Source organism: Phoca vitulina, unplaced genomic scaffold (genome assembly GCF_004348235.1).
Source record: "Phoca vitulina isolate PV1807 unplaced genomic scaffold, GSC_HSeal_1.0 scaffold2, whole genome shotgun sequence".
NCBI lineage: Eukaryota > Metazoa > Chordata > Mammalia > Carnivora > Phocidae > Phoca > Phoca vitulina.
In genome coordinates this window covers 39,726,681-39,749,548 of record NW_022589705.1, presented here as the reverse complement: position 1 = coordinate 39,749,548, position 22,868 = coordinate 39,726,681, and the positions used below count along the sequence as shown (strand labels likewise).

Sequence of the window (22,868 nt, the reverse complement as noted above, 5' to 3'; positions counted from 1 at the left end):
AGAGATTCTGATAGTGAAGCTAGGGCTTGGTGACAGTTGAATTCACTGCCAATTTCAGCAATAACCATTTCTAATATTGCAAAACTAACCATGTCTAATAGAATCTTCTAAAATGTTGTTGTTGATGATGATGATGGGGGTGGTTCTCATTAGAAGAATATGTTCTAACCAAAGAGACCCCAGGGTCAGGAGACCTAGATCCTAACTGTCACAAACTAGCTTCATGTTAAAACTATGTCCAAAAGAAAAGACAAGACAGAAGATGATCAATCTTTCTTAAGCAGAGGAGGGAGATGGTGTCCCAGCACTGATGCATTCTAAGTACTTATTGAGTACCTACTATATCCTGGTACTACTGCACTATGTACTAAGGATACAACTGTGGAAATAGACAAGGTCATGGCCTTCATGGAACCTACTGTTTTGTGGAACTCTCTGATATAAAGGGTCTATAAGAATTGTCAAGTGAGCAGTTCTCAGCAAAGTCTTGTACAAAGGCAGAGGATCCTAAATAGTATGATGTGAAGGGAAATGCATGCATTTCCCTACTGATAACTGTTAGTGTCTGGGAATGGTGAGAGACGATAGACAGCAGCACTTCAGAGAGGGCTATCTTTATTGTGTGTGCCAAGAAACTTAAACTTTAAGGTCAAGTTCCCAGATTTTAAAGTATGAAGTCCTGAATCTTGTTAAAAATGCAAATTTGCAGACATTGTCCCCAGAGAAACTGATTCAATAGGTTGAAAAGGAGCCCTTGCTTGCATCTGCCTTTTTAAACCAGCGCATTGGGAAATCTCAAACAGGTGGTGAGAAACTCTGCTGCAGATGAGGCAAGCTGTCTCAAGAGCAGCTACCCATTTTAGAAAGATCACTGGTCTTGAGTTCAGGCCTCTAGACCCCTGCCAGATTGAGCTCCCTCTCCACTGTTCCCCACCACTTCTCTTGTAACTCTTGTCCAAGCACAGAATTCCACTCAAACACCCTGAACTCAGGCTAGCTGCAGCAGCTACAGTAACAAAAATTAGATGAATTCTTACCAGTGATCACAAAGTGGTTTGTCTACACTGTGAAGTCAAGTCAGGGGAGAATTGGGGCATACATGGACAATTCCATAGAAAAAAATCCAGACCTATTTCCCTGAATGGAAAAATCCAGTGAAAAGAGTTGACCCAACCACCTTAGCTACATACTGGCTTAAAGAAAAAAGTACTGCAGTTGAATACATTAGTTCCTATCAAAGAAGAAACAAAGCAAATACTTAGAAAGCCAATGAAGCCATTAAAAATTCTGGTCACTTCTATAAAACCTCAATGGTGCTTTGTTTTGTTTTTCCCCCCTCAAGCTATCATGATTACTATCCAAACCAATGAGATGTGTTTCTAAGCATTAGAAAATCAGCAGCCTACGGTGGCATACTGTGTGGGGGATTGATTGGGTTACAGTATTTTTAAAAGAATGTGAGGTACTGAGTCATTATTTCAATATTGTTTAAAAGTTAATTAGAACTTCTCAGAATGGTTTCAGAATGTCAAGGTTTAACTAACATATTTATTTAATAGATCCTTAATGTGACCTTCTTTGCAGAAAGCCTGTGGATTTTTTAGCATTTAATAGTTTAGTGAGGAAGAGGAAGAGTGGATTTTTGTTTTCATTGGAGAGCTGAAATACACTCATTGTCTTTTTATCATGTTAGTAACTCTTTGTGTTGCAGGTAAAGCATTATTAATTCATGTCCAACGAGAAATACAGAAGACTTTTGATGATGTAGCAAAAACTAAACTATAAAAACTGCCATCTGAAGGGAAGGGGAGGAGCAGATCAGTCCTTTAGATGAAAACATATAATTCAAGTGAATGGTCGAACGTATAGCTTGTTTATTTCCTAATACTCAAAAAGAAATGCCTCTATTAAATATCATTCCTTTGTGGGGGAGGAATTATTTTAAAATGTAGAATCTTTGGGGCGCCTGGGTGGCTCAGTCGTTAAGCGTCTGCCTTCGGCTCAGGTCCTGATCCCAGGGTCCTGGGATCGAGCCCCGCATCGGGCTCCCTGCTCTGCGGGGAGCCTGCTTCTCCCTCTCCCACTCCCCCTGCTTGTGTTCCTGCTCTCGCTGTGTCTCTCTCTGTCAAATAAATAAATAAAATCTTAAAAAAAAAAAAAAAAATGTAGAATCTTTAAAGCATTTCTGCCTTCATTTTATTCTTGCCTGTGTGTAGACATTTGCCATTTAGGATACGTGAATGTCAAGCCAGTTCTTGTCAATAATGAAAACAGAATTCCCCTTTAACCCCTCCCCATTCATTTTAGTGAACAGTTTTTATAATGCATTAAACCAAGGTTAAGTTTTCTTGTCGATTCTGATCTCTCTACACTCTCAGAATCCATTTCCCATGCTGCTTGGTGAAACTTCCTAAGATGATTCTTTATTAAACAACACCTTAGCAGCAAAAGCAGGTTTGATGCAAAGTGAATTGAAGTGAGAATATTCTTTATAACAAACACAGCTTCTTTTCTCCCACAGTGAGACTGTCTCAGCTAATCCCCTGCAGACACTTTCCGCAGCTCACACAGGGGGAAATAGTCACCCCTGTCTCAAAATGTAAACAAAGGAAAGCTCTCTTTGCTTAGGCTCCTCCTCTGTAAGACTATTATATGCTCCAAACACTCTCCTGTGTTTATGAACAAAAACATAGTTCCCTTAAGCTCTCAAAAATGTTTAAATATTATGTGTATCATCACACGTTCAGACACTGACACTGCTATTATTTCGCATGACCACCAATTGACTCCAACAGGAGTCATTTCCAGAGAACGGCCATTATTATCTACATAGCAGTAAATTACTGCTTGGAAGACACTGTTTCTGTATGGCTGCCCTACTGGAAATTATACCCAGCTCCATCTTGTAATATTGTCTTAAATGACTAGGTAGAGTCCTAACAACACTGTGTCCCCAGTAATATTTCAAATGGTGTTCAGACAGCTCTGTTCACCTGATAGAAGTGAAGATCCAGCCCAAAGAAAAATACTATTATTATGCCATTCTGCAAATATTATCACAAACAATAACATGCAGCAAAGAAATCAATTGTTATTGTGGATTAAAACTGAGAGCTCTGACTGTGGAGCTTTGGCTCAACTCACCCTTTTTCCCACCCACCTGAACATTCCCTAGACCACGGTAAACCATCTATACCTGGGAGCTCATCCCCTCCTACCTGTTAGCATCTTGGCTCTATTATTTCTTCTTCATCTTTTAGCCTCTGTCTCTCTCTCTGCACTGCTTCCTTTCCCTCTGCTAGAGACTTTCCCATCAAAAAATAATCTTTCTTTGACCCGATTTTCCCTTTAAATGACTATCCCATCTCCCCCTTCACCCTCACTTCACGAATGAGAGGCAAATGCTCAATAAATATTTATGGATTAAATGAGTGAAAAGAAATCCATTTCCCTATGGCTTCATCTCACATTTACTCCCCATTCCACTGCAATCTAAGGAAACTACTGAGCCCACTCCTCTACTAAAACCAGTCTCCAGAGGTAGCCGATAATTTTCTAATTTAAAAAATCCATGAGCTCTCCTTGCCCTTCATTCTACTTGACCTCTACTACATTGCTAACCAACATCTATTATTAATATTCCTTTTCTCAAGTTTCCTTACAATATCATAAGATTCCCCCTCCTTACATCACCAATCCTCCCAAACTCGGTGACCCATTTTTCTAACCCTTCCCTCTACTTACTCTATGCTCTTCCAACAGGATTTCTCAACCACTGGCCCAATTTCAACTACCTTCTCTGTCAGCATCTTTCAAACTTATAATTCTGGTCCTAATTTTTCTTCTATCTCTCAGAATTGCCTTTCTAAATTCCTTTTGTACCTCTCTTCACAGATGTCATGTTGGCACCTCAAACTTGGTAGATCCAAAACAGAACCCAATCTGCCCTCCCTCCCATTCTTAAGCCTGTTTTTCTTCTGTGTTCCCATGTTAATGAATAGAAGCACCATCCTCTTGGTTACAAAGGTAGAAACTTTAGAGTTTTTTTGAGGCTGCCATCTCCCTTACCTGCAACTTCACTCAGCTTCAAGTCCTGTTGATGCTGTCTCTGAAATGTCCCTTGATTCTGCTCCATATTTTCCATTCTCCTTGCAACTGTCCTACTTCAAATTTTTATAATCTTTCAACTAGACCATTACAGAAGGCTATTAAGTGATCTCTCTGCCACCAGTCTCATCCTTCTCCAACTCATTTTTTTTCATAGTAATAGACTAAGTTCTCTGAGAGTAGGAATGTCTTTGTCACCTTTGTATTTCCCAGCACGAGCACTCAATATATATTTGTAGAACTGAACTCTCACTGCCAACGATTATCTTCCTAATCTAAAACACAAATCTGATCCTGTAAATTCACTGCTCCCAAATCTTCAGTGACTCTTGCTACAGAAAAAAACAAACAAAAACTCAGCATGACATTCAGAGTCCTCTGTGGCCTGCCCTGAACCTACTGCTTTATCTGATCTCCTACCATATGTCTCCTGTCTACTTACCACTCCAGCCACACACACTATAACACTATATACTCTTTCTACTTATTCCTAGAATCCACTCTTTATTACTATGACTATTGTTTGAGATACCTGTTTTCTTTCTTTTTTCTTTTCCGTTTGGATTTTTTTACTTATTTTAGAGAGACAGAGTGTGAGAGTGAGTAGGGGGATTCTCTGCAGAGGGAGAGAATCCTTGAACCAGACTCCCCACTGAGCAGGGAGCCTGATGCTGGGATCAATCTTATGGCCCATGAGATCATGACATGAACTGAAACCAAGAGCAGGACACTCAACAGACTGAGCCACTCAGGCAGCCCAGGGATATCTGTATTCTATCTCTGCCTATGGGAATCCTATTCAACTTTTAAGGTCAAACTAAAATTCCACCTCTTCAATAAAGTTTTCTCCAATTCTTCCCATAAGAAATAATTGTTCCCCACTCTATGTACCCTAGCACTTTGTACTTCTTCCTGGCACACAGTAAACTGCATCCTCCATTACACGTGGGGACACGAAAGTTTCCTCAGCAAGAATGAAGCAAACTCCTCAAGGTCATCACGAATCCCCCACTACATTTATGCCAGTGCATCACAAGAGTAATAGCGTCCAAAGCGCAGAAGGGCCTCTGGGAAATCTCAGCAATGATAAAGCAGGGTGGCACAAAAACACCAAAATGACTGGCATTGTCTCTAACACCAGCTGGTATTATTAGGTGGGCAATACTTTTGTTAGGTTTCTGAAATTTTATCAGAATCATTGTTAGGGAGCAGTAATTTTTTTCTCACCCCTCTACTTCTGAGAGGAGACTATGAAAAGAATATCACCTTCCTTGTTAAAAGATTGTTTTAGCTAACAGGAAAGATAAATTTTGTATGTGGCTTTTTATTGATGCATGTTTCTTTTTTTTAAGATTTACTTATTTGAGAGAGAGAGCCCAAGAGTGGGGTCATGGCGGGGAGGGGCAGAGGGAGAAGGACAGAGAATCCCAAGCAACTCTGCACTGAGCACAGAGCCCTTTGTGGGGCTCTATCTCATGACCCTGAAATCATGACCTGAGCTGAAACCAAGAGTCCAGTGCTTAACTGACTGTGCCACCCAGGCGCCCCAATGCATGTTTCTTTTGATTTATTGTTAGCACTATATTTGTTCCTTTGAATTACTGGACTATGTGCCACAGTGATCCTAAGTAGGATTAGCCTCCAGAGTGGGGCACTGTTGAAGACCCACTTATCTATCTTCTTATTTGCTTTAATGCAAAAGATGCATATTGGGAATCAAGCAATTCAAAGCCCCGCTATTCAACAGGGTATGTTAAGGGATGTTAAAGTTGTCATTCAAGTGCTACTAAGAGATGAAGAGAAATGAGAACTGATCACTGGATTCAGAAATCTGGAGCTCAGTGATAATCTTGATGAGTTTGGTTTTACTGAAATGATAGGAAAGAACGCCTGATTGGAGTGACTTCAAGACACAATGATGGCTTCCACAGAATGGTAAACCAGATTTTCTAAAAGAGCCTTTTTGCTACAAACCAAGTAAATCATGAATAATACATACTGTTTTTAAGAACTGCTGGGTTTGCAGGAACTAAGAAAAATATCCAAGCATCTCTACCACCACAACTGAAAATTAAAACAAAAAAACCCAGAGCTGAAACGTAAGTAGACAACACTGTGCAATACCAAATAAGAAGAGGAAATGGGATAAGTCAAATGCAAACAAATACAGATACCATCATTAGTAAGACTAAGCCATGGGTCAGCTGCAAGACACGGCACCCTAGCCTCAAACCCTTACATTAGCCAAATGCCTCAAAGGGACTTAAGTGGTCCCAGGTTGAGAGTACTCTGGGCTCTGAGCAGAAGCAAATGTCAATCTTTTCTGGAGAAAAGCATCCCAATTTAGGCCTGCAGTACTCCCACAAATGAAGATCAAACAAATATGAGCTTTAAATTAAATAAGATTAAATTAAAATTAAATTAAAAAATCACCAAACACATGAGCAAGAACCAACCAAAACAATAAACAATAGCTTTAGACTCTTTAAAGACTCAGATATTGAAACTAATAGTTAAAAACACAAGGGGAAAAATTGTATGTGAAAAAAAAGACATAATAGGGGCGCCTGGGTGACTCAGTCAGTTAAGCGTCTGCCTTCGGCTCAGGTCGTGGTCCCAGGGTCCTGGGGTCGAGCCCCGCATCGGGCTCCCTGCTCAGCGGGGAGCCTGCTTTTCCCTCTCCCACTCTCCCTGCTTGTGTTCCCTCTCTCACTGTGTCTCTCTCTGTCAAATAAATAAATAAAATCTTAAAAAAAAAAAAAAAAGACATAATAGATGAAAGCATAAAATAAGCAGGCAGTAAGAGCTAATAAAAATGACCAAGCAGATTGAAAAAATAACTAACATAACTTTTAGAAATTAAAAACATTATTGTTGATGTTAAAACTCAAATGGATGGGATAACAACATTTTAACAAAACTGAAGAGAGGACCAATAACTAGAAGACAGACATGAATAGATTATCTAGAATGCAGCACAGAAAAGTTAAGATGTATAATAGTAAAGAGATATAAGAGAAATGAAAGACAGAATGCAAAGATCAAACAATCCTCTATTCAAAGTCCAGAAGGAAAGAATGAGAGAATGGAGGAAAGGCAACACTGGAAGAAGTAATGACATAGAATATTCCAAAATTGACAAAAGACATCAGTCCACACGTACAGGAGGCACAATGTCTACCCCACAGGGTGAATGAAACACATCCACGCCAAACTATACTAGAGTGAAAACTGAAGAAGTGAAAACAAGGAGACAATCTAAGGCCAGTCAGAAAGAACATAAATGTTACCTAAAACTTGACAGCAAGCTTCTTAACAGAAAAATGGAAGCCAAGAAGAGAAGAAGGAAAATGTATTCAAAAAAGCACTGAAAAAAAAATATTCAACATAGATTATTCATCTATTCATTTATATTTATTGAGCAGCTACTCTGTCAGGAGCAGACAAAAATCACTGCCTTCATGGACTTTACATTGTAGTAGTAGGGACAGATAATAATTTAATTAAATATGTCAGATGATATGGAGAAAAATAAAGCAGAAAAGAAGATGGTAGTACTAAGGGAAGGGAGAGTTTGTAATTTTTAATATGGTGGTCTGGGAAGATATCACTGAAAAACTGATATTTAGACAAAGACCTGAGGATGTGGGGGTGGGGGGAGCTAAGTGGATGGCTATGAAGAAAGCATTAAAGGAAGAAATGGCAAGTTGAAAGGCATGTGGCAGCTCAAAGGCATGTTTAAAGAACAGCAAGAATGCCAATGTGGCTACAGCAGTGGAAGTAAGCGAGAATGGTAGGAAACAAGGTTGGAGAGACAGCAGAGCTAGGGGAAGGATATCACATGGAACCTTCCAGATGACTGTTAGGACTTGGGCTTTCACTCTACATCAAATGGAAAGCTCTTAGAGAGTTTTGAATAGAGCCATCTCATGATCTGATTTATATTTTGAAAGGATGGCTTGAGTCAAAATAGATTATAGGAAGGCAAGGGGAGAATCAGGAAAAACCAGCTGGGAAGCTATTGCAATAATCAAGGCAAAAGAGCACGGTGCCACGTACAAAGGTAGTAGCAATGCAAATGGTGAGAAGTGGTCAGATCTGAAGAAGTGTCAAAAAAGATTTGTTGTGGTTTTGAAGTGGTTTATAACATAGAGGAGTTGTAGATGGACAACTGGAAGGATATAGTTGACATTTACTCTAAAGAGAAAAACTGTGAACAGAGCAAGCTTGGAGGGAAGACCAGGAGCTCAGTTTGGAACGTGTTAAGTTTGAAATGTGTATTATTCACATGGAGATGTCAGAGGATACAGGAGTGTAGAATTTGTACGGTTTGGACTGGAGACATAAATTTGGGAGTCAGCAGTAAATAAATAGGGCCAAACAAAGACGTTTTCAGATAAATGGCATCTGAGTTTACTGGCAATAGTTCTTCATTAAAAGAATTTCAGGAAGCAAGGAAATAATCCCTGAAGAAAACTCTGAGATTTAAGAAAGAATAGGAGGCAGTGATACTGGGAAATTTTGCTATAAACAAACATCATCAACATAAAATAATGATAATGATAATAATACATAATCTCTGGGGTTCAAAATTTAAAATGGCAAAACTAAAATTCTGGACAATAGCAATATAACATAAGAAGATTAATTAGAGTACAAATGTAGGATCCTTGAATTGTTGAAGAGGGAATTAAGATCTTAAATTATTTTAGATTAAGTGTCTGTGGTAACATTTCAAGGGTAAGTAGAAGGATAGAAATAGTATATAAGTTTCAAACCAGTAGAGCAAATTTTCTCAAAGAAAGTGCAAATGGTATTTTGTATGGGACAATTGCTCACTGCGCAGAACTGTCCTGCCCATTTCAAGATACCCAGCATCCTCAAACTCTGCCTTCCAAATACTAGAAGCACCCAGTCCAGTCCCTGTGATGACAGCAACAACAACAACAACAACAACAACAAGCACCTCCATATATTTAAATAAGAAAGGTGCTATATCAGCCTTACACAAAAACCACTGAAGTTCATGGAGAAAACAAGCAAATTAATTTAAAAGTTTAGCCACACACCAAAATAAAAGGGAAGAGAAAAAAAAGTGGAGGAAAAAGGAACAGATAAAGCACACAAAGAAGGAAAAACAAGACTATATAATTAATCATGATAAATGTAATTGAACTAAGTTTGCCAGTTAGAGTGTTAATTGGATATTTTTTTATTATCCATTATACAATGACACTGTTATAAGAGACATACCTAAAACTCAAGGACATAGAAAGATTGAAAATTTTAAGTTTTAATATTACCCAAAAGAAAGTTAGGTTAGTTATATAATTACATGTACTAGAAGATACATATATTATTAGATAATATATATATTAGAAGATTTCCATGTGCTTCAATTATTGCTTGGTCAAGCACACAAAAACCACAGAATAAGCTATATATGATTTGAACAACTCAATTAATGAGTATGAAGGTATATATATAGATGTATATGTTATTTTTATTATATATACAATGTGTGTATACATTTGTACATGTACATATATATGTGTGTGTGTACACTCCTACACTTAACAATTGAAGAACACCTTCTTTTTACAATCATCACAATCCAGCTAATTTCTTTACTGAGGGATTATTATGTGCCCAGGATTATTATAGGTACTTGACAAAAATCCCCCACCTCTGATATCTGATCACCTTAGCCTGACTTCAGCAAGAATCCTGTCAAGTTGGTTTAGCAAGGATCCCCCTTACTTCTTAGTAATGCATCCACTGATCCCTGCCCTGCTCCTTGGCTATAAATCCCCACTTGTCCCTGTCTGTATTCAGAGTTGAGTCCAATCTCTGTCCCTTATTGCAAAACCCCATTGCAGTTTGCCCCTTCTTGAACAAAGTCTTCCTGTCTTTAATAAATTTTGAATAATTATTTTCTTTAACACAGTCCACATTCTCCTAATATAATGCAACTCAGAAGTTAACATATAACAGAAAAAAATAGTTTTAAATCTCCATAAGATTGGATATTTAAAGCATATGTGTATAATCCCACATGTTTTAAATAACTCATGAATCAAAAAAATCATGATAAAAAATTTTAAAACTTGGCTCTGATTAATAAAATTTGCATATTGAAAGTTGTGGGCATTATGAAAACAATACTTTGATGGAAACATTAATTTTGCCATCGTCTGTAAATCAATCAGTCCAATCTTTGCAATTTTCTATGGTTTAATCTAAATCTGTAGCCTTAAATGCTTAAATTAGAAAAGAAAAAAGCTAAAAATTAATGGGTAAAGCCTCCTACTGAAAAAATCAGAAAACACCAGAATAAACTCCAATAAAATAAAGTAAATAAAGATAAAATTTTAAATAAACAGAAAAAAAACTTGCCTCTGAAAAGGCTAAAAGATTTAAGAGAACTCTAGTTGATACGATCAAGAAAAAGGAAACACAAATAAATAATATTCAGTTTGAAAGCGATGTATAATTACATATATAGAGTAGGCTTAAAAGATAATAAAATACTATGAACAATTTTATGACAATATTTGAAAACTTATACAAAATATGTAAATTCATAGAAAAATGTAACTCACCCAAACTGATTTAATAGGAAGCTAGAAGAGTAACTATTAAGGCATTTAAATGACTAGTCAAAGATCTATATTTTTAAAAAGACTCATTATTTTTTTTAAAGATTTTCTTTATTTTAGAGAGAGAGAGAGCATGAGTGGGGTGGTGGGGAAGGGCAGAGGGATAGAATTTCAAGCAAACTCTGCCCTGAGCGCTGAGCCTGATGCGGGGCTCCATCCCAGGACCCTGAGATCATGACCTGAGCTGAAATCAAGAGAGGCCCTTAACCGAGTGAGCCACCCAGGTGCCCCAAGACTCACAGTATTTTACAGGCAATTTCTACCAAAGTTTTGAGGAACACATTTCAATATCCAAAAGTTTCCAAAGAACAAAATATAAGAAAATACTCCCAAACTCCATGTATGACCCAGCATAACCTAGTATAATCTTGATTCCAAAAGCACACAAGTCAATTTATAAAAGGAAAACTTTATTCTCTATCACACACATAGATACAAAAATTCCAAATTAAATATTTATAAAATAAACTACAAATACAGAAAAAAAGACTGTGACCAGGAGTGAAAGGATGGTTAAAAATAGAAAAATTTAGGAGTGCCTGAGTGGCTTAGTCTATTAAGCATCTGCCTTCAGCTCAGGTCATAATCCCGGGTCCTGAGATCGACCCCCACGTTGGGCTCCCTGCTCCGCACAGAGACTAATTCTCCCTCTGCCCTTCACCTCTGCTCATAGCTCACTCACTCTCTCTCAAATGAAAAAATAAAAAATCTTTAAAAAAATAGAAAAATTCATAAATGAGATTTCCACAAAAAGCAATTAAAGGAGAAAATCATATGATCATCTGAATAGATTCTGTAAAAAGAATAAAAATAAACATGCATTTATAATTTTTTTAAATTTTAGCAAACAAGGAATAAAAGTTGATTTTCTTAATTCAATAATAGTTATCTACCAAAAAATCTACAGCAAACTCACCCTTAATGATAAAATCTTAGAAGCATTCCCTTTAAAATAAAGAACAGTGGTATCCATTATCATTGCTTATATTGAACACTTAACTGACATCCTAACCAGCAGAGCAAATATAAAAAGGAAATAAAGGCTATGATTATTGGAAAAGAGAAAACAAAATTGTATATATTTGCAGATGATGATATTGTCTGTTTAGAAAACAAAAAGAATCCATAGATAAATGATTATAATCAATAAGAAAGTTTAGCATAGTAATTGAACCTGTGATCATTCTGTAAATATCAACTGCATTTCCACACACAAGTAACAGTTAGAAAATGCTAATTTAAAAAGATAACATTTATATAAGCAAAGATAAGACACTGGGAAGACCTAAGTTAATAAAAACATATGATGTTCATGGAGATAAAGAGACTCAATATCATAAAGATGGGAATTCTCGGGGCGCCTGGGTGGCTCAGTCGTTAAGCGTCTGCCTTCTGCTCAGGTCATGATCCCAGAGTCCTGGGATTGAGCCTCACATCAGGCTCCCTGCTCCTCAGGAAGCCTGCTTCTCCCTCTCCCACTCCCCCTGCTTGTGTTCCCTCTCTCACTGTGTCTCTGTCAAATAAATAAATAAAATCTTTTAAAAAAAAAAGACGGCAATTCTCACCCAATTTTATCAATAAATTCAATACAATTTCAATAAGCATCTCAACAAGGCTTTGGAAGGATTCTAAAATTTATGAAAGAGCATGAAGCCCAAGAATATCTCACATACCTGAGAAAGAATAGGTAGAAATTTGTGCTATTATATATCAAGACATTATAAAGCTATAGAAGTTAAGTATGTTTGTTGCAGCTGGTTAAACATCTGCCCTCGGCCTTAGGTCATGATCCTGGTGTCCTGGGATCCAGCCCTGAATCAGGCTCCCTGCTCAGTGGGGAGTCTGTTTATCCCTCCCCCTATACCCCTCCCTGCTGGCTCATGCTCTCTCTTTCTCTCTCAAATAAATAAATAAGATCTTTAAAATGAAAAAAAAAAATTTGAAGAAGTATGTTTGCTATTGCAAAAAAATAGATAAATTGACTGACAGAATAGAATCTCCCCACCCAAATAGATTGATTCAGATATGAACATCTAATGAAGAGTTAGGGGCGCCTGGGTGGCTCAGTCACTAAAGCATCCAACTCTTGATTTCAGCTCAGGTCAGGATCTCAGGGTCATGAGATCGAACCCAGCATCAAGTTCCCCGCTAAGTGGGGAGTCAGCTTGAGATTCTCTCTCTCCCTTCCCTCTGCCCCTCCCCCTGCTCAAGCTCTCTCTCTCTCTCTCTCTCATAAATAAATAAATCTTAAAAAAGAGAGTCATACAGAACGTTGGGGGGAAGGAGAACTTTCTAACAAATAATACTGAGACAATTAGTTATCCATTAGGAAGAAAAATAATCTCCACCATACATTAATATCAATTACAGATGAATTAAAACTTAAATGTTAAAGGCATAATCTTAAAACTTTGGAGGCAAGACAAAAGCATGCTTCATGCATTTGGACAGAAAAGAATTTCTTAGACAGAACACTGTACAGAGATGCCGAATCACTATGTTGTACACCTGAAACTAATGTAACATTGTGTGTCAACTATACTCAAATAAAAAAATTTAAGACATAAACAAGTATTCTCCCCTCGAAGATGAATAAAAATTTGTTATTGCACACATAAAAAGTTGATCAATCTTAGTAATCAGGAAAATGCAAATTTAGACCACAATGAGATACCATTTAACACTGGCAAAAAATAAGATACTTGACAATATAGAATGGCAGAAATTCTCATCCATTCTGCTAGCAAGAGGGTAAATTTATACAACTACCTTGAAAAGCAATTTGTCATTATCAAATAAAATTAAAGCTTCCCCCCCCCAAAAAAATTAAAGCTTCCCTTATCCTATAAGCTGGCAATTCTATTCCTGGGTTTATAAATCCTAGCCTAGAGAAACTCTTCCATTAGTTTACTGGGAGACATGTACAAATATATTCACAGCAGCATTATTTGTAATAGCAAAAGAACTGGAAACAACCCAAATATTCATCAACAGGGAAAGGGATAAATACACTGTTGAAATAGACATACAATAGAATATTATACATCAGTGAAAACGAATAAACACTGCTACCTGGATGAATCTTAGAAATATAACCATACAGTGAAAAAAAGCTGAGTGCATAGGACTCCATGCAGTTTATACCATTTCATAAAGCTCAAAAATAAGCAAAACTAAATATATGTGTATGTATGTAAATATATATGTATGTATACAGTCATATATATATGAGATAAAATGGAAAAATGGGGAGACAAATTAAAAACACAAACTACAGGATGGAGGTTACCCTGGGGAGGAGGAAAGGGGCAAAATAGGGAAGGTACAAACTTAGAGATCCAACAATATTAATCATTTTAGTTCTTAAATTGGATGCTAGTTACTTAGGTGTTCATTATCATGTTCCATATCTTACATATAGTTTAAAAATTATCTTTTATATATATCAAATATTGCATTATAAAAACATTTTTACTAGAGAGAGAATAGGAGGTAAGGACGTAGAAACAGCATATGCAGACGTCTTACCTAGAGTCTTAACCATAAAGATGAGAGGAAAGAAATAGGGCTAAAAGTGGAAGAGGACAAGGGAGTAAGAAAGCATTCTATTATTTTGCTTTTATTCATTTGTTTTTTTATTTGTTTTTAAATACAGCATGCTTTTATGCTAATAGAGATGATAACAAGTAACAGAGGAATGATTGATGATGCAAGAGAGAGAAGATAATTACAAGAGGAAAGTTCTCAGTTAGGAAAGAGGAAATGTGAGTGCCTAAGTGGAGGGGTCCATCTTATAAGGTGGCAGAGAAAGTTCACTTGTTTTAACAGATGGGAAGGCAGAGTAGATATAGCTAAATATATTTGTTGATGGGAAGATTACAACATTCTCCTCTAAGTAGCTCTATTTTCTCTGTGAAATATGAAGCAGGGTTATACGCTGGTAGTGAGGTGGGGTAGGTAAAAGAAGGAACACTGGAGATTTGAGGAGACAAGAGAAGGCGGGAAATGATTAACTTTGAGGGTAGAGGAGAAATTTGAACAAGAAAATGTAAGGAGACATCCTCCTTGATGCACATTCTTTTGACATCTCCCACCCACCTCACTGACCACTCTGTATCAATTCTCCTTTGCTGGATTTCTCTCCTTTTCCTGATCTCTGAATATTAGAATTCCTGAGCTCAGTCCTCAGATATATTCTCTTTGTTATATTCTTATGTGAACCCATCTAGTCCCTGGGCTTTAAATACCATCCACACGCTAAAGACTCACAAATTGATATGAGCATGTGTCTAAAACAATTTTTTTTATTTTTCTGCCCATTCTTCTCTCTGCCCAGTCCTCTACTGTTCAGTAGATAGTATCACCATTCATCCAGATGCCCAGAGCCAAAACCCAGTTTTTCCCTATATTTATCTTTATCTCATACCTTACATCCAATCCATCAACAACTTACATGAGCTTTACCTTCAAAATATACCCCAAATCTAATCCTCACCACCTCCATCACTACTATCCTGCTCTAAGACACCATTATACCCTTTCTATATCACTACAACAGCTTCCCTGCCTCCATACTGGCTCTACTCCCACTCCCAGTCCATTCTCCACATGCAGTCACAGCGATCTTTCATAAACAGAAAGCAGATCACACACTCTCATGCTCAAATCTTTCCATGCTTTCTTTTGCACTAGTACGAAACCCAGAGTCCCCACTCTGGTCTGTTTGGTCCTAGATGACCTGGCCCAGCTAGTTCTTTAACCACATTCTCCCTACCACTCCCACTTCACTTATTCTGCTTCAGCCATGTCAGCATTTTCAATGTCCCTAACAGGTGACAGGCTACTCTCTACTTGGAATCGATTTCCAATGGTGCCCTACAAAGTTTTAGGTTATCCATTCCTTTCATTAGAGTTTCAGCTAAATATTACCTCTTGAAGCTGATATTTTATCTGAGAGAGTCCTCTTCATCTCTTTATTCTGCTCTATGTTTTCTTGACTTCAAAAATTTTTTTTTAAGATTTATTTATTTATTTATTTGAGAGAATGAGAGAGAGCACATGAGAGGGGGGAGGGTCAGAGGGAGAAGCAGACTCCCCGCCGAGCAGGGACCCCAATGCGGGACTCGATCCCGGGACTCCAGGATCATGACCTGAGCCAAAGGCAGACACTTAACCACTGAGCCACCCAGGCGCCCTGTTTTCTTGACTTCACAGATGGCATTCTGTTTTATACACTTTTTGTGTACCTCTCCCACTAGGAGGAAAGTGCTATGAAGGCAAAGACTTTGTCCTGTTCACCATTGTGAACTATGGATAGTGGCTGGCAAAAAATATTTGTTGGTTGAATGAATTCGAGCCCATTTCAAATAACTTTGGAAGTCACAACTGAATTGTCTCTTTCTAATTGGCAAATCTATCTTTTAAGTAATTTTGTTTGCATCAAGTTTATGGATTTATGCATCACTGTACACTCTAAAGTAAGCTCACTTCCTAGAAGAATAATCATGTGTTATATCAACTTTCCAATGTTTAAAATGACTCTGAAAGATTTGGAAGTAGAGTGCCTAGAGAAAGTACTACTTACATGCAATCAGCTCATTCATCAGCATCATTCCAAATAAATTATAGTATCTCCTAATTTGATAATGAACTTCCACTTCCATAAGAAAAGCATAATCCTGTGGGAATTCATAGTGCCTGGATAGATAAGATTTAAGTGAAATAAGTCTCTGTGAGACTGACTGAAAAGCAAAGGAGGAGTGCCTGGAATGCTGGGTCTCCTTTAAAGTCTCTGAGCTAAAGCAGCCAGATCCTTCCTGTGGCTCAATGCTCTCACCTAGGGAGTAAATATTTAACTTAGATGAGAACACTCTCACCTTATGGTCACGTATTCATCATACCCTTAGCCTGCACACAGGTCACAAACACCGCTTGCTTCAATCATGCCTTGCCCCATATGTCTATGTCTTGATTATGAAAGCCTAACATTCCTTTCTATTTTTCTGCTCTTACTTGATGTATAGATAAGACTTGTAATAAAAGTGGAGACTAAATCCGGCTCGGGACCTTTCACCACTAGAGCGACTGGTCCCTTCACCCTCTTCTTTCTCCTATTTAGGTGTCTGGAGTAATCTTTTCATTCACCACCTCAGGGTTTGCTGGCCAAACCCAGCACAGTCCTATAGAAGGTACCCTGGACTGGACATTAGAAAATTCAGAGCAGATTCCTTATTTGGTCTCTGATTAGTATAGAGACCTGTTACTTAATAATTCTGTTAAATAAAAACAGCTGCCCTAATTTACTTCCAAAGAATTCTCTATGAATAAGTTATTTATGGGTAATTAGAATTATTGAAACAGGAGCTATAAAATGATCTTTTTATCAACATTATTACAGGGACTATTGAGATCTTTCATTGATTTCTTTGAACCTGGAGGAAAATTTCATAAAATTCCAAGTGAATTTAATATAGATTTTGTAGAGTAGGAATAATTTTCATAATTATTGAAATTTTTGAATATTGAAATTATTGCTTTACCTCCTACTACTTTGTTTATGTAAGTATTTTATCTAAGTATAATTCACATGCAATATTTTATTACTTTCAGATATACAACATAGTGATTTGAATACCTTCTGATACTTTGATAATGTAATAATTATGTCTCAGGGTAAATAATATAGGAAGTGTTTTGATAGAAATATTTTTTAGTAATCTTGAGATGCTGGAAGTCTGTATGTGGGGTGGCTGTCCTGATTTTCAAAAGGAAAGAAGATAGAATCTGAATACTGATCCAAACAAAATTATTCAGTAGACTACTAAGTACAGAGCATATAAACCTTTCTTAAAAATGAAGGTGGGGGCGCCTGGGTGGTTCAGTCGTTAAGCGTCTGCCTTCGGCTCAGGTCATGATCCCGGGGTCCTGGGATCGAGCCCCACATCAGGCTCCCCGCTCAGTGGGAAGCCTGCTCTCCCTCTCCCATTCCCCCTGCTAGTGTTCCCTGTCTCACTGTCAATCTCTCTGTCAAATAAATAAAATCTTAAAAAAAAAAAAAAAAAGAAGGTGGTCATCACATCACCCAGTTACCCTATCCCCCCACCCACCTCCCCTCCACACCCCTCAGTTTGTTTCCTAGAGTTAAGAGTCTCTCATTGTTTGTCTCCCTCTCTGATTTCTTCCCATTCAGTTTTCCCTCCCTTCCCCTATGATCCTCTGTGCTGTTTCTTATATTCCACATATGAGTGAAATCATATGATAATTGTCTTTCTCTGACTGACCACTGTGTGTTATATGCAGCTAATGAATAACTGAACTCTACATCTGAAACTAATGATGTACTATATGTTGGCTAATTGAATTTAAATTAAAAAAAGAAGAAAAATGAAGGTGATGACTTCTAGAGGTAAACTTAAAAATAAATTCAAGCTAAGTTTACCTCACTTTCTCTTTCCTTTCTCTCCTCCTCTTTATTAGAATTTTTCTTGCCTTGTCTGCCTTTGTTGTTTGTTTAACCAAATTGATAAATCAGTTCAAGTGTATCAAAATAAATATATCTAGAGTTCCTTAAGTCACTTTTGCTTTACATCATCCCTGAATAGCTTGAGAAATATGAGCTGAGTGATAGCACAATTAGATAAAATTATAATTGGCAAAGCTTAACCTTACAAAAAGAATGAATCTGTAACAACCCAGGAAGAGGCATCTAGTTTTGAAGTATTTTTATCAATTACTCAAATTAAGATACAAAATAATATTTAATCACATATGTAAATGACTCAAAGCTGAAAGAGATAATGAATGCTTCCCATCTCAGTGAACGACATTACCATTCATCCAGTTCAGTCCTCTCCCACCACCTGGAATAATTAGGCTAAGTTGCTGAAACAAAGCATTCCAAAAATACAGTGACTCAACCAGGATAGGAAATGATCTCCATCATGCATAAAAATGCAAAGTGAGTAGAATCGAGCCAAGGGGGAGACTCTGCTCCACAAGGTCACTGAAGAACCTAACTTTTTCTATCTTCTGCTAGCCCTTAAGTTGATGTTTAAGTTTGCATAAGTGGAAATTGGATCATCAGCACCACATCCATGTTCGAGTCCAGGGCAAGCAGGTTTGTATTTTAGGAAAGGACCCAGATGTTGGTCCAAATTTAGTCCATAATCACATCTAACTAAAAGGGAGCTTGACCAATGCAGACTCTAGCTAGGTGGTCACGAATAGGGTTCAAAGTCAGGGTGGGGTACGTGGTACTATCTCTAGAAGGAAGAAAAGAAAAGTAGATACTGGGGACAACTAGGGGTTTCTGTCATACATGTCCCAAAATCCAATTAATTCATCACGAGGTTAGGTCTGTGGGCCTCCAATATATTTCACAAAAACTCCCATTTGCCCATTTACCTCCATCTTCCCTGTCACATCCCTTGTCTGAAGTATCATCACATCTGACCTGTTTTATTACAATAGCCTCCTAACTGGGTTCTTACATTTGCACTCTCCTTTGCTCCCAAATCAATTGTTTTGTTACAGTCATTTTAAAGCGCAAACCTAATCATGTCACAACTCTGATTAAAACCTTTCAATTGCTTCTCGTTGCTCTTAGGATACAGTAAGGAGAACACTAAAGTCCTACATAGTTTACCCTCTTTTCTTTTTTTTTTTTTCTCATTAAACTTTTGTTTTAATGGATCTCAAAATTCTGTGACAGATTTTTGGTCAAGTTGTTTCCATTAAAAAGTACTGATTTTAAAACTAATAAAACTACCACACACACACAAAAAAACAAATGGTCCACAAAACATTCTCCTTTCCTTCTGAAGGTTTTACAATGCATTGTTATCATTAACCAGTCTTTTACTATTAAACTTAAATGGCCAATTGACACAAACAGTTCTGAGACCGTTCTTCCACCACTGATTAAGACTGGGGTGGCAGGTATTGGGGATAATATTCATTTAGCCTTCTGAGCTTTCTGGGCAGACTCGGTGACCTTGCCAGCTCCAGCTGCTTTCTTGTCCACTGCTTTGATGACACCCGCAGCAACCGTCTGTCTCATGTCACGAACAGCAAAACGTCCCAGAGTAGGATAGTCAGAGAAGCTCTCAACACACATAGGCTTGCCAGGAACCATATCAACAATGGCAGCATCACCAGATTTCAAAAACTTGGGACCATCTTCCAGCTTTTTTCCAGAACGACGATCTATCTTCTCCTTCAGCTCAGCAAACTTGCAAGCAACGTGAGCTGTGTGACCATCCAGCACAGGTGCATATCAGGCACTGATTTGGCCTGCATGGTTCAGGATAATCACCTGAGCCGTGAAGCCAGCTGCTTCCACTGGTGGGTCATTTTTGTTGTCACCAGCCACATTGCCACGACGAACATCTTTGACAGATACGTTCTTGACATTGAAGCCCACATTGTCCCCAGGAAGAGCCTCACTCAAAGCTTCATGGTGCATTTCAACAGACTTTACTTCAGTTGTAACACTGACTAGAGCAAAGGTGACCACCATGCCAGGTTTAAGAACACCAGTCTCGACTCGGCCCACAGGGACAGTACCAATACCACCAATTTTGTAGACTTCCTGGAGAGGCAGATGCAAGGGCTTGTCAGTTGGACGAGTTGGTGGCAGAATGCAATCCAGAGCTTCAAGCAGTGTGGTTCCACTGGCATTCCCATCTTTACGGGTGACTTTCCATCCCTTGAACCAAGGCATATTAGCACTTGGCTCCAGCATGTTGTCACCATTCCAACCAGAAATTGGCACAAATGCTACTATGTCAGGGTTGTAGCTAATTTTCTTAATGTAGGTGCTGACTTCCTTAATGATTTCCTCGTATCTCTTCTGGCTGTAGGGTGGCTCAGGGGAATCCATTTTGTTAACACCAACAATTAGTTGTTTTACACCCACTGTGTAAGCCAGAAGGGCATGCTCACGGGTCTGTCCATTCTTGGAGATACCGGCTTCAAATTCACCAACACCAGCAGCAACAATCAGGACAGCACAGTCAGCCTGAGATGTGCCTGGAATCATGTTTTTGATAAAGTCTCTGTGTCCTGGGGCATCATTGATGGTCACATAGTACTTGCTGGTCTCGAATTTCCACAGGGAGATATCCCAATGGTGATACCACATTCATGTTCAGCTTTCAGTTTATCCAAGACCCAGGCATACTTGAAGGAGCCCTTTCCCACCTCAGCAGCCTCCTTCTCAAATTTTTCGATAGTTCTTTTGTCGATCCCACCACATTTGTAGATCAGATGACCAGTAGTGATAGACTTGCCCGAATCTACGTGTCCGATGACGACGATGTTGATGTGAGTCTTTTCCTTTCCCATTTTGGTTTAGGTTGAGCGGTGGTTTTCACGACACCTGTGTTCTGGCGGCAAACCCGTTGCGAAAAAGGTATTTTACCCTCTTTTCCTCTGGTCTCACCTCTCATTCTCCTCTCTCCATCCCACTCCCTTTCTCCGTAACCCCGGCACATTTGCCTTCTCTGTTTCTCACCCACAGAATGCTCTCACCTGCCACAAATATTTTGAATTTGCTAGTCCCTCTGATAAGAATGTTCTCCTCCATTTGCCTCACTGACTCATACATCAGCTCTCAACCCAAACTGCTTTCTCAGGGAAAGTTTCCCGGTCACAGATGATGCTGATCCCTTATTATACACTGTCATAGCACTCTGTAATTTTGTCACTGTTTGTAATTATACATTTATTTTTGTGATTATTTGAGCTAGGGAAATCTGCAGCTTTCAATGATGTCTTTCCATGTCTGGGCGCAGATATTCACAAGGCTGGCCTGGTTTACAGAGAAAGACCTTAAATTACAGCTTCTGATAATATTAGCTTTCCTTTTTCATTTTTTGACAGAAAATGAACCTTACCTTTTGCAATCTCCCTTAGCCATGAATCTAGGTGGCAGGTAACTGGGATAGCTAGCCCATGTGGCTCTCCTTTATGCACCACTCCCATGGAGTCTTAGGGTGTAGAATGGGAACTGACCTTGGGTATGGAACTTGGACTCCACAGGAACATTCCTCACTTCTATAGCCTTCCCCTGCCCCTGTGTCTATTAACCTTAATCAAAAGATCACTGAATAAGCCTTCTGGACTCTTGACATTTATGTTTCTAGAATCTATTTCAGTCAAGGTCTGAGAAGGTTTACTTGGGCTCTCAGTGGTCTCTCATATTTGATCCAAAGTTCACTATATTTGGCTGATAGTTCTTCATAATTTTTTAAAAACAGAGTTTTCTTCTCTGATTTATATTCTTTGCAGATTTGGTGGGGAGGGTGTTGTTTTTGTTTGTTTTATTGTTTTTATGTGTTCAGAGAGGAAAGTAGCAATCAGATGGCTTTAGGTCACCCTCTTTAACTAGAAGTATCTGTAGCTAGGAGTAAATATTCACATGCCGGGAAGATATATCTATTTATTCTGTGGTTTCACACCCGCAAGAGAATGCTTGCCCCAGTTTAAGAAGCACCTTATAGTCTATTTAAACAGCATTTCCTCCAATAAAGCAGAGAATATTACAAAATAAACTATCTGTGGACTTCCCCAATAGGTCCACACACTTTCTAATGAGAGAGACAGAATTTTATAGCACATGGGGCGGGGGGGGGGGGGGAACAACATAGATTCCTGAGCCTATGAGTAAGCACAGATCTAAGATTATGGAATTGCAAATGCTTTGTTTGCCAAGCCTCTTGCTTCTAATTGCTCTTCTCCACAAACTATGTAGATAAATATCTGGCATAGTGACAGCACATACTAAGTTCTCAAAATGTTAATTCTTTCTTCTCCTTTTTTTTTTTTTTCTAAGAGGGGGGTGGACTGGGAGGAGCGAGTGGCAGAAGGAGAGGGAGAGAGAGAATCTTAAGCAGGCTCCATGCCCTGCATGGAGTGTGATGTGGGGCTCGATCTCACAACCCTGAGATCATGACCTGAGCCAAAATCAAGAGTGGGACGTTTAACCGACTGAGCCACCCAGGTGCCCCATTCTTTCTTCTCCCTTTAATGTAAGAAGGAAAAATGCTGTTTTGTTTTTTTTAAGAAAGCTTTATGAACTGCCTACTATAAGGTAGGCACAGT

At 38.4% G+C, this 22,868-nt stretch overlaps 1 protein-coding gene and 1 pseudogene across 5 annotated transcripts in view; both read right to left on the bottom strand.

The window, feature by feature from the left end:
* Window positions 1-22,868, bottom strand: part of SLC44A5 (solute carrier family 44 member 5) — a 351,239-nt gene that overhangs the window by 217,172 nt on the left and 111,199 nt on the right. The gene's annotated exons all lie outside the window — the stretch shown is intronic.
* LOC116645617 lies at window positions 19,689-22,293 on the bottom strand (annotated as a pseudogene).